Genomic DNA, 13,124 nt, shown 5'->3' on the forward strand with positions numbered 1-13,124 from the left:
CAGTACTGATAAATGATCAGAATTATAATATTTCTGACTGAGGCAAAATTTTCCCCATTCAAATCAAATCGAATCTGGGATTGAATCAAATCGGGACCTTGTGAATCAGAATCAAATTGATTATAGAAATCAGTAACGATACCCAGCCCTTTTATTGAACGAGTGTGTGATCATCTTGACAGAGAATGAAACAAAGGACAGCCAACATCCAACGAACTTTTGAATGTCCTTGAAGATCTTTCTTCCAAAAGTTGTAACAGATGATCACCACAGATCATCTTAAAGGATCTGAACTTACACAAACCTACAGAATATTTCATGGGGCCTCATAACACCTTTTCTTTTTCAGGCATTTTGCTGTAGATTTGCTTGTTTGCTTGTCATTGTCCTGTTGCATGACCCAATTTTCATCCAAGCTGTTAGAGAGGTGACCTTTATTAGCAATGAGCAGTGTTGGGACTAACGCGTTATTAAGTAACACGTTACAGTAACTACGTTATTATTGTGGTAACGAGCACGGTAACTAGTTATTATGCCAAAACCAGGAACGCGTTACTCGTTACTGGGATTTAGATAGGCTCGTTACTCGTTACTTCGTGTGGTGGATATCGCGGAGCTTCCACAGATTCAATAACATTAGCAAGTGGTGGAAGCCAGCAGGTGGATGAAGGAAAGGGGAGGCAAGAGGAGAGACCCGAAGCGGCCGCCGGTCCGAGTATCAGGTGAACTGAACTTCAGGTAAGAAGTTATGACCTGCAGTCTATCTGGGTCAGATATAAACCAAGTTTAGGTGGAGTTTATTTTCGTTATGCTGACATTTTCGTACTGCGTGCTAGCTAGCATGACGGAGTTTCTATACAGCTGGGTGGGTGCTATGTTACTGATGTTTAACTTTATTTTGTTCATACGGTTAATTATTAGAGTTGCCAACCGTCCCCTAAAAAACAGAATCGTCTGGTATTCAGAGAAAATATTACGCGTTTCGTACTGAGGTGAAAAGGAACACAGTTTGTCCCGACTTCAGCTACAATGAAAAAGACACAAAGCTGAAGCTGCACAGCTGCCTCTTCTTCTCTCATTCTCTCCTCTCCTGTTTCTACTTCAATCACGAAACTGATCAATGATCAGCTGATCGGCTTTTCTCTCTTGTTTATTTATCGCCCACTTTGCGCCAGAAAGAGGAAACCAGCGGATGTCGCGTTAAACAACAGCAGCACGTTTAAGCTTGATCAGCTGTTGTTAGAATTTATTTAATATTAATTGCTAGTATCAGCTGATGTTTGCTGGAGCCACAGCTGTAAAGCTGCTGGTCATGATATCGGTTTGGATATGTGGTGAGAGGGAAACATGCAGATGAAACCAGGAGATGTTCTTACTGAATCATCAGAGCTGAACAGGTGATGGAGAAACAGGTTTACCTTTTAGGTGACATGAATGAGTTGAAGGGAAGTTATGAGCTGTTTCTGAGAGACAAATAACACCAGGATCCTTTTCTAAGTAGCTGACAGCTGGTAACTGTGCAGGGGCAGATCTAGCAAAGTGTTGCCAGGGGGGCAGGTAGGGCATTAACAGGGAAAGGGGGGGACAAGGAAATACTTTTCTTTATTATTCTCATTTAAAATGTCTAGCTTTAAAAAAAAATAATTATCTGAGTCTTACAACAAACAATTGATAGATCGATACATATATACCATCAGAACAGTGTACATCACTGTCACAACAGTGTTTATTTTCATTCAAAGGCTTTATGATTTTTCCTATAATGGCGGGCGGTCTCTAGTCAAAATGCCGGGACGATTGTTTTGTCCCAGTCCAGCTCTGTATGCAGCTCATCTGCAGTCTGGTGTTACCTACATCTTCCTATTCAGAAGGCAGAATTTCCAAGTTCTGAGTACAATCGAAAGCACCACGACTGCAGTTTTTGTGTTGGATGTAAAAAGCAGGCTAGAATCATGGCGGCGGTCAAGGCGTGGGATTTCTCTCGTGGAAATGTGCACATTATTTTTTCCTTTCTATTGGTAGGTGGCACAGTGCACTTGTGGCAAGTAAGCAAGCTAGAAGACTGACAAACTTGCTGGGTATCCAGTTACGGAAGCAACACATTAACAAGAGAATTCTGAGTAAAACCAAAGTTACTTTCCCTAGTAACTAGTTACTTTGACAGTAACGAGTAACTTGAAGTAACTGAGTTACTTTTTTAGAGAAGTAACTAGTAATGTAACTAAGTTACTAATTTAAAGTAACTTACCCAACACTGGCAATGAGTACATAAAAAACTCGAAGTAAATCTGAAAAACTTTATTCAGAGCTTTGAATATCACAAAAGCCTATGAAATATTTGCTTTCTTTTCTAACTTGTGTTTTCATTGATTTATTTTGATCTTTTTGATGATGTCGTTACTGAGGCTGAATTTTTCTATTTTAGATATGTAGCTATTGACAAGATCTAATTTGAGCTTCAAATATATGTCTGCAAATTTAAAATAATAAATTTCTATAATTTGTGGCATGATTACACACTGTACAAAAAAATATTAAAACTAAATTGCAGAATTAAAATTCATGTTTTCAATATGTATTCATTTATTGCAAATTGTTTTTGAGCCGTGTCTGCATTACTTCCACGGCCCAACATTTGGCCCACACCTTGGAACTTATGAACAGACAATTGATTTAAATGTGTCAAAATGCAAAAAAAAAAAAAAGGATCTGATGCACAGAGAGAACCTGCTGGTAAGGACATGTTGTGAAAGGCCTAGTAAACCAAAAGTGAACGAAAAATATAAACCACAAGAGAAGTAAATGTTCTGAAAGTGTTATTACACAAGTCTGTGGAAAATGAATTTTATTTAAAAAGTTGAAAAGCTGTACTGGACAAGGGCGTAGATTTGGTTTTGGCATTGGTGGGGACGGATGATTCAACCACCGAACCCTGCCCTGTTTCTTTTCTTCTTTTTTTTTTCTCCTTTTTGCCTTTGCTTCTTGATTAAAAAAAAAAGGAGAAATATACCTGCCTACATATGCTATTCTACATGCTTTTAAACCATTTAAAATTACAATTCATAGTTTTATATGTGAATTATATAATGTTAAATTACTATTAAACAAATGACTGATTTTAGACTTTAGTTTACTTCAGCCATATTCCATATAAATCAGGTATCATACAAAAATAAAAAAAAAAGCTTCAAATACAGTCATGACAATAAAAGAATATGACTTTAAGGACCTAACAACATTACTTCAGTTATAGTACACCAACATCTCTTACACATTAGTACTAAGGGAACACTGAATGACCTGCTGGTTTTTGTCCATAAAACTACTCATCTAAGATTACCACAAAGTAAAAGATCTCTCAGCAAAATTATGCAACATTTTAGGCACTATTGCCCCGATCAACTCAGTGAGCTGGGACTTTTCATTCTAAACATGAACTACTGTTACAGCAACACACATGGATTACTGGTGCCCCACACAACAACTCAATGTCCACTATGTGAAGGAGTCTATACTATACTGTCCTGGTGGACATGGCAACACTTTTTTCATGGTTACATACAGTTTTAGACTGATGTGGGCCAAAGCCTAGCACATACTTGCCAACCTTGAGACCTCAGAATTAGGGAGACATTCAAAGGGGTTTTTATAGTGTTTACTTATCGGAAAAAAATAAGTTAAATGTCGCCGGCCTGTTTCCGGCCGTGTCCAAATTCAGAGGCTGCGTCCACCTAAGGACCCGGCCTTCGCGGTCTAAGTGGGCCGGGTCCTCCGAAAGCCGGGTAGACCGGAAATGAGCGACTGTTAAATCGGGGGGTCTAGCCTTCATAATTACGTCACCTCTGCCGTCTGCTCCTTGCTGTCTAAATAAAATAAAATATAACCGGACGCTTGCGTAGATTCTCGACCATCTCACACTTCTGTTTAGTCAGTTTTCTGTTTGACATTTATTCAGCTGTGTGAAAACCCCGGAGGAACCCTCCCGAGGGATTAATAAAGTTTTATTTAATCTAATCTAATCTAATAACTTTAATCTCAGCCAAACCGATTTACTCACGAACAAATAAAACACTGAAAAAGGCCAAACAATAACATGTTTAAGTTATTTGAAGTTTACACAACTACATTCTCGCCTGAAAATATGTTAAAAGTTGATTTCGCGACCCAGAAAGAGTAATAAGAGTAATATTAATACTAAGTAGCTGCAGTAGTAGTAGCCATTGTTGGAAACTGGAATTGGCTGGGCCAATCTAGGATATGGTTTTTCAATTTTGTTGTCCGGTGGAAAATCGGGAGAAATTGGGGAGAATGGTGGCTCCGGGAGATTTTCGGGAGGGGCAATGAAATTGGGATTCTCCGGAAAAATCGGGAGGGTTGGCATGTATGGCCTGGTATTGCCTGTAACGTTATTATGACGGACACATTTTATGAGTGAACTTGACTTTAAGTGACTTACAGGTTTCTTTGAAAAATACTTTCTTATAACCAGGTTCTTCCTTTTTGCCGCCATCCTCTCCTCCTTGCAGGTCCTCACAGCGCAGGATTGCCGCTGCTAAAACTAAACGGAGCTCCCTGAAAGGCACAGCCAATCACATTGGCCATATTTGTCACATGAGGTAGGACTCCAGTAGAGGACGTAATTTAACTCTTTCTGCACCGCTGGGTGAATGAGACGTTGACAGATCTTTTTTTTTCTTTCTATCGGGTTTGTATTTCTTTACTCGAAGAGATCAAATTATTGGTGGGGACAATTCAATAATCGCTGGATATTGGTGGGGACACGTCCCTTCCGTCCATGCCAAATCGACGCCCTTGGTACTGGACAGTTTATTTTCATTTTTTTTGATTACATTACTATTGTCATGCAATCCCTAAAATGGTTTCAGATGTACAAAAAATAAAATAAAATAGAAATGTAGAAAGTTGTGTGTATATTTCTTTTTTGCTGTAATGCACGGTGCACTGTTAGCCTGGATTTTGTATTGACTTTTTTTGATTAAAATATAATCAAATTATTTAAGTTTGATGCCATTACTATAAAATTCTAAGTAAATTCCACTAATTTGTCGGAAAAGTCCACAAGTGTGGATAATTTTAAGTTAAATGGTCTAAACTCCATGCCATTTAGTTGTGAAGGAACACCATTTTACTTTGCATCTGCAATCTCACACTGGTATGCCACCACGGTCAAGTGAGCCGTCATTTGTCAAGCCAGCATCCTCACAATCCAAAAATTAAATAAAAATCATCATTGATAGTTGATGTCAAACTTTCAACACATTCTTCCTTGGGCCACCTACTGTACCTCTGGGCTAGGTTTCTTCTCCATTGGCTGCAATATTCCACAAAAGTTAAATGACAGTTATGCTCAAGTTCAATATAGTCAATACAAAACCATCACATCATATTCAAAAATTCATTAACAATATAAATATGGCGTTATTTTTGTGCCACTATTCTGAGCGCACGTAAAAAAAATTTGCAGGTGCAAGTGTTGCATTTTGAGCGAAGAAAAGTTAAATTTGAGTGAACAAAATTCATTGCTGCGTGCAAAAAATATTTTTCAGTGTTTGCTATTATCCATACACACACACACAATAGCATCCCCTCTCGCTCAGTTTTGGCATTTGATCAGTTCAGTACTTGAGAATCACTACTGACTCCTGAATCATGATTCACAAGCCCAACTGACTCACTGATTTATCCCTGTTGCTATTAGCAAACTAATTTCATTAGTAAAAATATATCTAGCTTATAATTAAAATTGTGTGGAAAAAACAACAGCTAGTTTCTTAAGAAAAACATTTCTGCTCTGAACTGGAAGAAAAAAGTGAGTAGAAAGATCACATCAAGACAATAGCTCCTCAGTTCACAGTAGCATCGCTCTGCTAACAAGCTAACAGTAACATTTGAGTTACTCACCCCCTCCCTTCCTGTGCTGAATCGTAGTGTAAGCGAATCACTCAGGACTCACTCACCCCCTCCCTCCTGTGCTGAATCGCAGCATAATGCTGGGCACCACCTTGTGGAAGTAGGAAAATAACTTTTTTAAAGGTATTCCATGAACTCTACATGTACATGAAACTGCAATTTATTCTGTATCTGTGATAAATGGTCCTTTATTAGAAAAAGACTGATTTAGGTACTAATCTGAAATGTAAAATGCTACTTTTAAACAGTACAAACTGATAGTGATAAAAAAAACCTATCAATACTTTGGAAAACAATAAAATAAGCTTTAGTTGAAAAAAACTGTTATTTCTAGACTAAATTCCTGGCGGTTCTCTTTTGTAGTTTTTAATAAGTTGGTGATGAAAAGAATTTGCTTCATTTAAAGACTTAAATAACATGTGTCATCTTCTGTACTGTGTTTATATTCACTTTCATGTAATCATTCACATTGCCTACCGAAAGGTTTTACTAAACTCAGCCCACATCACACCCTTTAATGCTGTCTGGAGGCCTTAATAATCTTCATGAAAGTCTCCCCCAGAGTTCAGGTCAGTGTTGTTTACTTTTTCTGTGCTTTGTTTGCTGTGAATTCCACGGTTGAGCTTTCATTTTTCTGTGTGCTGTGGTGTGGGATAATTTTGAGCAATCACTTGTAGTGTTTAGGCTCTGAGAGGAAGGAAACCCTTGTAAACTGTAGATTGCTTATTATCCAGAGTAAAATTTTATCAATGTGTTTTATGAATTTAAATATTTTATTCTAAGTAAAGAGCTACTGTTTTTAAAAGCATTTTACTGTGTGAATAATCCTTATTTTTTAAATACCGAAGCAGACCGGCTCAAAAAAAGATGGTGGCAGCAGTGCCCGTTTAAACACAAACAAAATAATCAACCATAGAAAACTCAGCTTTTATTACACTGGTTGCAGCAGAGTAATAAAACTTGAGTTTTCTATGGTTGTTCACCACAGCCTGCCTAAGCACACACTTCAGTACGAAACAAACTGAAACTGACACTGAGAAAAATGAAAACTAAATTATATCTAAACAATTGAACAATATCAGTATGAGGACGCTAAAGAGAACGCACAGAAAGCTTAATCAGCTGGTCAGAAAGATAAAAAACTTGGAACAGTTGTCCAGATTTGTTCAAACAGCTGGCAGTGGACAGATGCAAGGATACCGATCGTGACATCCTCGTGCAGTAAATAGGGATTGTGTTGTAACACAAGACACAAAAAGGGAGCTGATTAAGTTGTTTAGCTAATCTACAACAGGCATTTTGTAGAGGGTATAGCAGCCAAGGAGCTGTGGTTTGACTTGAAACTATTGCATTTTTCTAAAAATGGTATTTTGACTATTTTTCTTGAAAAAGCATTTGGAATTTAATCTCAAAATTTTGACTTTATTCTAAAACTGAACAATAATTATTACAAACTTATTAATTAATTTATTTTTTTAATGTGGACCCAGAACTGGAGTAGTAATCTGGCAAACCTGGTGGGCTGATTGGTCATAAAAGGGCCCCCCAAACGCAGACAGCTGCCCATTCGTTCATTTTCATTAACAGCATTGTATTGTCCAATCAAATCTCTTTATGCAACCAGGACCTCCCCCACCTTCCCTGTGCACTCATAAACCTTGTAAAACAAAATTTAGCATGTAAAAGTGTGTTTAAAAGGTGAAACCGAAAATTAAAAATGAACCATAAATCTTAAGTAAAAACACTTTAAACTGGGGGCGGCCATCAAAAACTATTGGCTAGAGAATTGAAGGGAGAGCAAACTAAACGGGCTATATATAAGACAAAACAAAGTTAGGCATCTTGCTTACAGATCTAGAGGATATCAATGGGCGCTTCAGTGAGCTTTACTCTGAAATTTACTCTTCAAAATTGTCTGCCCAACAAGGAGATTTTCAGTCTCCCAATTTTAAAACAATACTATTGGGCAGCTAACATGAGAGCTCTGATGTATTGGAATCACGATGACTTATTTGAGCCAACTATGGGTGACCTATCTTTATGGCCAAGGATAGAAGCTTCTTTTAAATAGAACATATCTCTTTCTGCACTATTGTTTTCTGGCTCTTTAGTAGTTGATTAAAAAAACAAGTTAAGTTTCACCATAAAGAATTCTCTAAAAGTTCCAGTCAGATTAGAAAGGCCTGTCATATTCCTAATGTCTCTGTATTTGGTCCCATCTGTCAGAACCTCACATTTGGCCCAGGAGAGTTGGATGAGGTGTTTCCAATCTCAAAGAATATAGGCATTGTCCGTTTCTCAGATCTTTACTCTCAGGGTAAGTTCCCACTGTTTTCTCAACTCCACAGCAGCTTTAGTCTTCCAATTTTTTTTCTGTTATCTTCAAATCAGGCATTATATTAAGGAGAATTTATCACCATTAGAATCTAAATCTTGTTCTCATCCCATTTATGAAAACCATCTCCAGATTCCTTTGTGAACTGTTTGAACACTTCTATTTATCATCTATAAACGAAGTCGAGGCAGAGGACCTGGGTTCGGTAGTATTAGAAGAGCCAAAAGAAGAAACTATGTCGTGAATCCACTTCTGCTCTGTTAATACTTGGTACATTGATACAATTCAAGGTCATGCATAGGCTCCAATACTCTAAAGTTAAGCTAAATCACACATTTTCATCAATATCCTGACAGTTGCTGATCGGCTGAGGGGTCTCTTGCCCACCTATCCTGGTTATGTAACCACTTTTACTGTATTCTGATCTGCAGTCTTTCAGCGGTTTTCTAGATAATATTTTTGTTACATTTCTCCTAATCAAAACCTGGCAATATTTGGATGCTCCTCAGAGTCACGTCAGCTGCCCCTCTATCTCCAGATGACTGCGGACCCTGGGATGGTGGTGGCAAAGAAACTCATCCTACTGACTTGGAAGTCAACTACCCAACCAAGTTTGGAGTACTGGCTCAACGAGATTCTGTCTGTTCTACAACTGGAAAAGCTCAGACTAAATAAACTTGGCACTCGAAACTAATTTGGGACGATATGGGGGCCTTTTTTGGCCCAGTGTAACATCGGTCTGCATTTATAAGAACATTTTATGTCAACTTTTTCTGTAAAGTTATTTGCCAGTTCATTTGTTTACCTGAGAGTTCCTACACTAACTATGACTACTATTGGGAAGGATATCCTTTGTTTCTGTACCTTCTCTTCTTTTTTAAAGTCTCTAATGTCTCAACATGTTTGTCTGTTTTTTGTGTGGAATTTTGTTTTTTTTTAGTTAGTTCTTTATTTATATTCTGTACTAAAATTGCTAATTAAAATATTTTAAAAAATAGATGCACCAAACTTTGTTAAATGATCCGACATGTTAGTAGTAATATACCTATACTTTTTTTTGCCCCACCCCCGCCCCCACCCGCATCCCCTCACCCCTCCCCTATCCCCCTGCGCGTTCATGTGAGGGCATGTGCGCGTGAAGAAGAGGTCATCCTTATCAAGAGCATCTCAACTGTACTTCCATAGTTTTCATTACAAACAGTCTCCTTTATCTTATCATGTCAGAGGGCAACTGAAACCAGGTCCAACAGAGCCACCAAAGGTTTTTTCACCTTTTATCTTTCCATTACACTTTCTACTGACCAACCGATCCTCCAAACAGGTTTCACCTTTTGCTTACACCCCCACACCTTTATCTCTGCATCTCAGAGGTCAACTGAAACCATGTCCATCAGAGCCTCCAAAGGCTTTCCACCTTTCTTCTTTACATCCTACTCTTTTATCTCTGCATCTCAGAGGTCAACTGAAACTAGCCCCACCTATATAAAAACACCCTAATCACATCCTGTATTTTTCCTCACCACTTCACATCGGCCCTTGAGAGCATAACGCTTCGTTCATCAGCACGGTCAGCAAACCTAACAGTGTTCTTTTTTAACATGGACAACATATATGGTAAGTAAAACAAGACTATTAATGGATTCTTAAATTATACACCCTAAACCTCTTTTCTTTAGCGCTCTGAAAGACACAGAGGCTAATAGTTTTTAAACAGAATACCACAAACAACAGGTATCCCTTTAGAAATAAACTGTGATACTTCTAAAACTACATATTCTTAACTCTGCAACAGTTAGACAGAGGGGGTTACAGTTAGACCCCCAACAGTCAGCAGAAGAAGTCATAAAACAATGAAAGAGGCTCCCTTATCAACAGCACCCCAGCACTCACACATCCCAACTGTAGTTCCATAGTTTTTCATCCTTTTTCATTACAAACAGTTTCCTTTATCTTATCTTATCATGTCAGAGGCCAACTGAAACCAAATCCACCTATATAAAAACACCCCATCAGACACACAGTATTTTCCTCAGCACTTCACAACTGCCGCAAGGTATATCGTTTTAACTTTTTATTTTTTCGGATCCCAGACACAGCGGTGTGAGGTAGTTAGCACACAGTCTGGACATGTAGAAAACATCGTTTGTTTGGAACACTTCAGCAGAGAGGTAGAATTCATAGCTGTTCATAAGAGTTTAATTTAATCAAACCTCATTTTACGGATCTAAGTGGCTCCTCATCACTAGCCAATTTACCATATTATTTAAATATCAGAATTTTCAGAATGAGGATCCAAGCGGGACACAGAGGCTGCTAGTTTTAACACACCAGAATGCAAATATAAATAAAAGCCTGACTATCCTGAGAGCCTAGCTGCAGCGACACCTTTCTTTCACACAGATGCCTGGATGTCTGTTGGAGCCCACTTTGCTACCCACACAGAGCGTTTCTGACCTACAGGCGCTGCTTATACAATAGAGAAAAGCAACAATACAGCGTGTTTCTCTGCTCCAAGACATCCGAGGGCCTTTCACACAGTAAGCATGTCTGTTATACCCAGCGCATAAATGTCTGTGTTAGCGCTGATTATTCAAACCCTGTTTAAAATGTGACACATTTGTTATCCAAAAACATTTCCTCTAAATTTTGCAAAGTTACTGATTTAAAAATTACATTTTTGAATTTGTAGTTGCATGACAAACATACGATAGACTATTGAGCATATTTATATAGCTACATTCACAATGGTATAAACGTGCTATATAAAAGATGCCCAAGCACCATTGCACTCTAATGCAAGCCTCTAAACTACATGTTGATAAGTGCATGAAGTTAACCTCTACCTCTACAGCTGAAAACAGTTTGTATCCGCACTCTGAGGGTCTGCTGAATTGTTTTTTAATATGGCACTTTTTTCATGAATTGCAGATGATGAATTCCTCTTTATTGTAGAAACTGTCCATAAGCTATTGTTGCTCATACTCACTGAGTTCCCTAGCTACTTCTTTACTATGTCAGTAAACTTTTCGAAAAGGAAGGTGTTGTAGATTTAAAGAAACATCCTAATTGAAGCAAAGGCAAAAAATTGGAGTGAATTTTATGTGACTGTTCATATTAAAGCCAACAACAAGTGAAAATCCAAAAACCGGCTCCAATCCTTTGTATTAATGATCTCCACCTCTCTCTCTCTGTGTGTGTGTGTGTGTGTGTGTGTGTGTGTGTGTGTGTGTGTGTGTGTGTGTGTGTGTGTGCCCTCACAGAAGGAAGGTCACAGCAGGAGCTTTTCTCAAATGCATTACCAATCAGTTTATTTTTTACAAGAAGTGTAGCTCATACAATGGTATAAATGTATTCTTTGCGACACTTTATAAATATGAAACTCTAAAGATTTTGAGTTCATGCAAATTGTGAAACAAGAATCTAAATATTTTGTGTCACAATGATTTCTATAAAAGCATGTTGTTTATGGGGATAATGTAACAAATCTTTTGTGCGTCCTATTAATGATCAATGGTAATTGAAGAGGAAGCTGAACCCTGGCTCTGGACATTTTCATGACAAGTGACAGCGCAGACATCTATTAATGAGAGAACATGTTTTATCATCATAAACACTGTGATATGAAGCATCGTTAAAGTGTCACTGCAGTAATGTTGACTCATGTTTTAATAGATGACTTTAAAACACTAAACACTAATTTCTGTGGTTTGTTTTAAGTTTACAGAATATAACATGTGGTAAGACGATGAGTTTTACTTCTCACTGTCCGTGTTATGTGTATCTATTTATCACGTATGCTACTTTGCTCTGTGGACTGTAAAATGTTTCATTGTGTTCATGAAATAAACCAGACTTTCACCGTCTGCATCTTTTACTGTTTTTCTGCTTTTGTTCACTCCAAGTTTGACAAAACCTACAGATATCCAGAGTTAACTCACTAACAATGTGGAGCAGTCTCAGTGTATTTAGCTGCTTTTTCCCTAAACACAACCAACTGAGAGAAACGCTGTAGTCCTCACTTTGGTCATTTGAACGCTGAAGGAGATTTGCTCCATAGACACCTTATATTAGTGTTTCCTGCACTTAATCTATCACTACTATGTTCTATTTAAATCCAGATTCCTTTTATAGTTTGCAGTTTCTTTACTAACACATTTGTAGATAAGTTTATTGCTGAACGACACAGTTAGCAGTCTCACTCACTCTCTAGGTTTTGAAGTTTTGTGTGTAACGGTTTAGTCTATCAAACCTTGCCCTTTTCTCCCCAGTATCACAACAGTACGACTCCCAAAGTACGGATCAGTAAACAACCAATGATTCTAAAGCCAGAACAGAAAGGAAGATGAATGATCAACACGTTCTCACTCCCAACTCGTCAAATGTGTGACGCATGGTCAGGCTCCCTCTGCTTCACTTATGGACGCGCAGGGTACCCCCCTCGCGTCGAGAATTGACGTGCAGGGTCCTCCTATTGAAATGCTGCTCCCTAATCGTTGTTTATCGACGAAAAGAGATTTCCGCGCAAGAGCCTGTTGTTCGTATATTTATATATTTCCGAAATCACATTGTAGTGACGTGTACTGAACACAATATATTATATAATGTAAACAACTACCTGAGAAACAGCAGATAAATTAATTATAGGCCATTACTTTTGCATTTATGGAGGGAGAGGTGTATGCTGGGTAATGGCACAGCTAGCGACTGGGTGACTTTATTCACCCGCTTCGGATGTTATCAGTCCATACAATGGGCGTTATTAGCAGAAATCAGTCCCATAGATGTGGGCCATCCACCTGCTAGATTGTTCAGAAGCTTGTTCTCATCCATCCAGATGGAGGATCACTAACTGGAGCGT

Source organism: Oreochromis aureus, linkage group 3 (genome assembly GCF_013358895.1).
Source record: "Oreochromis aureus strain Israel breed Guangdong linkage group 3, ZZ_aureus, whole genome shotgun sequence".
Taxonomy (NCBI): Eukaryota; Metazoa; Chordata; class Actinopteri; order Cichliformes; family Cichlidae; genus Oreochromis; species Oreochromis aureus.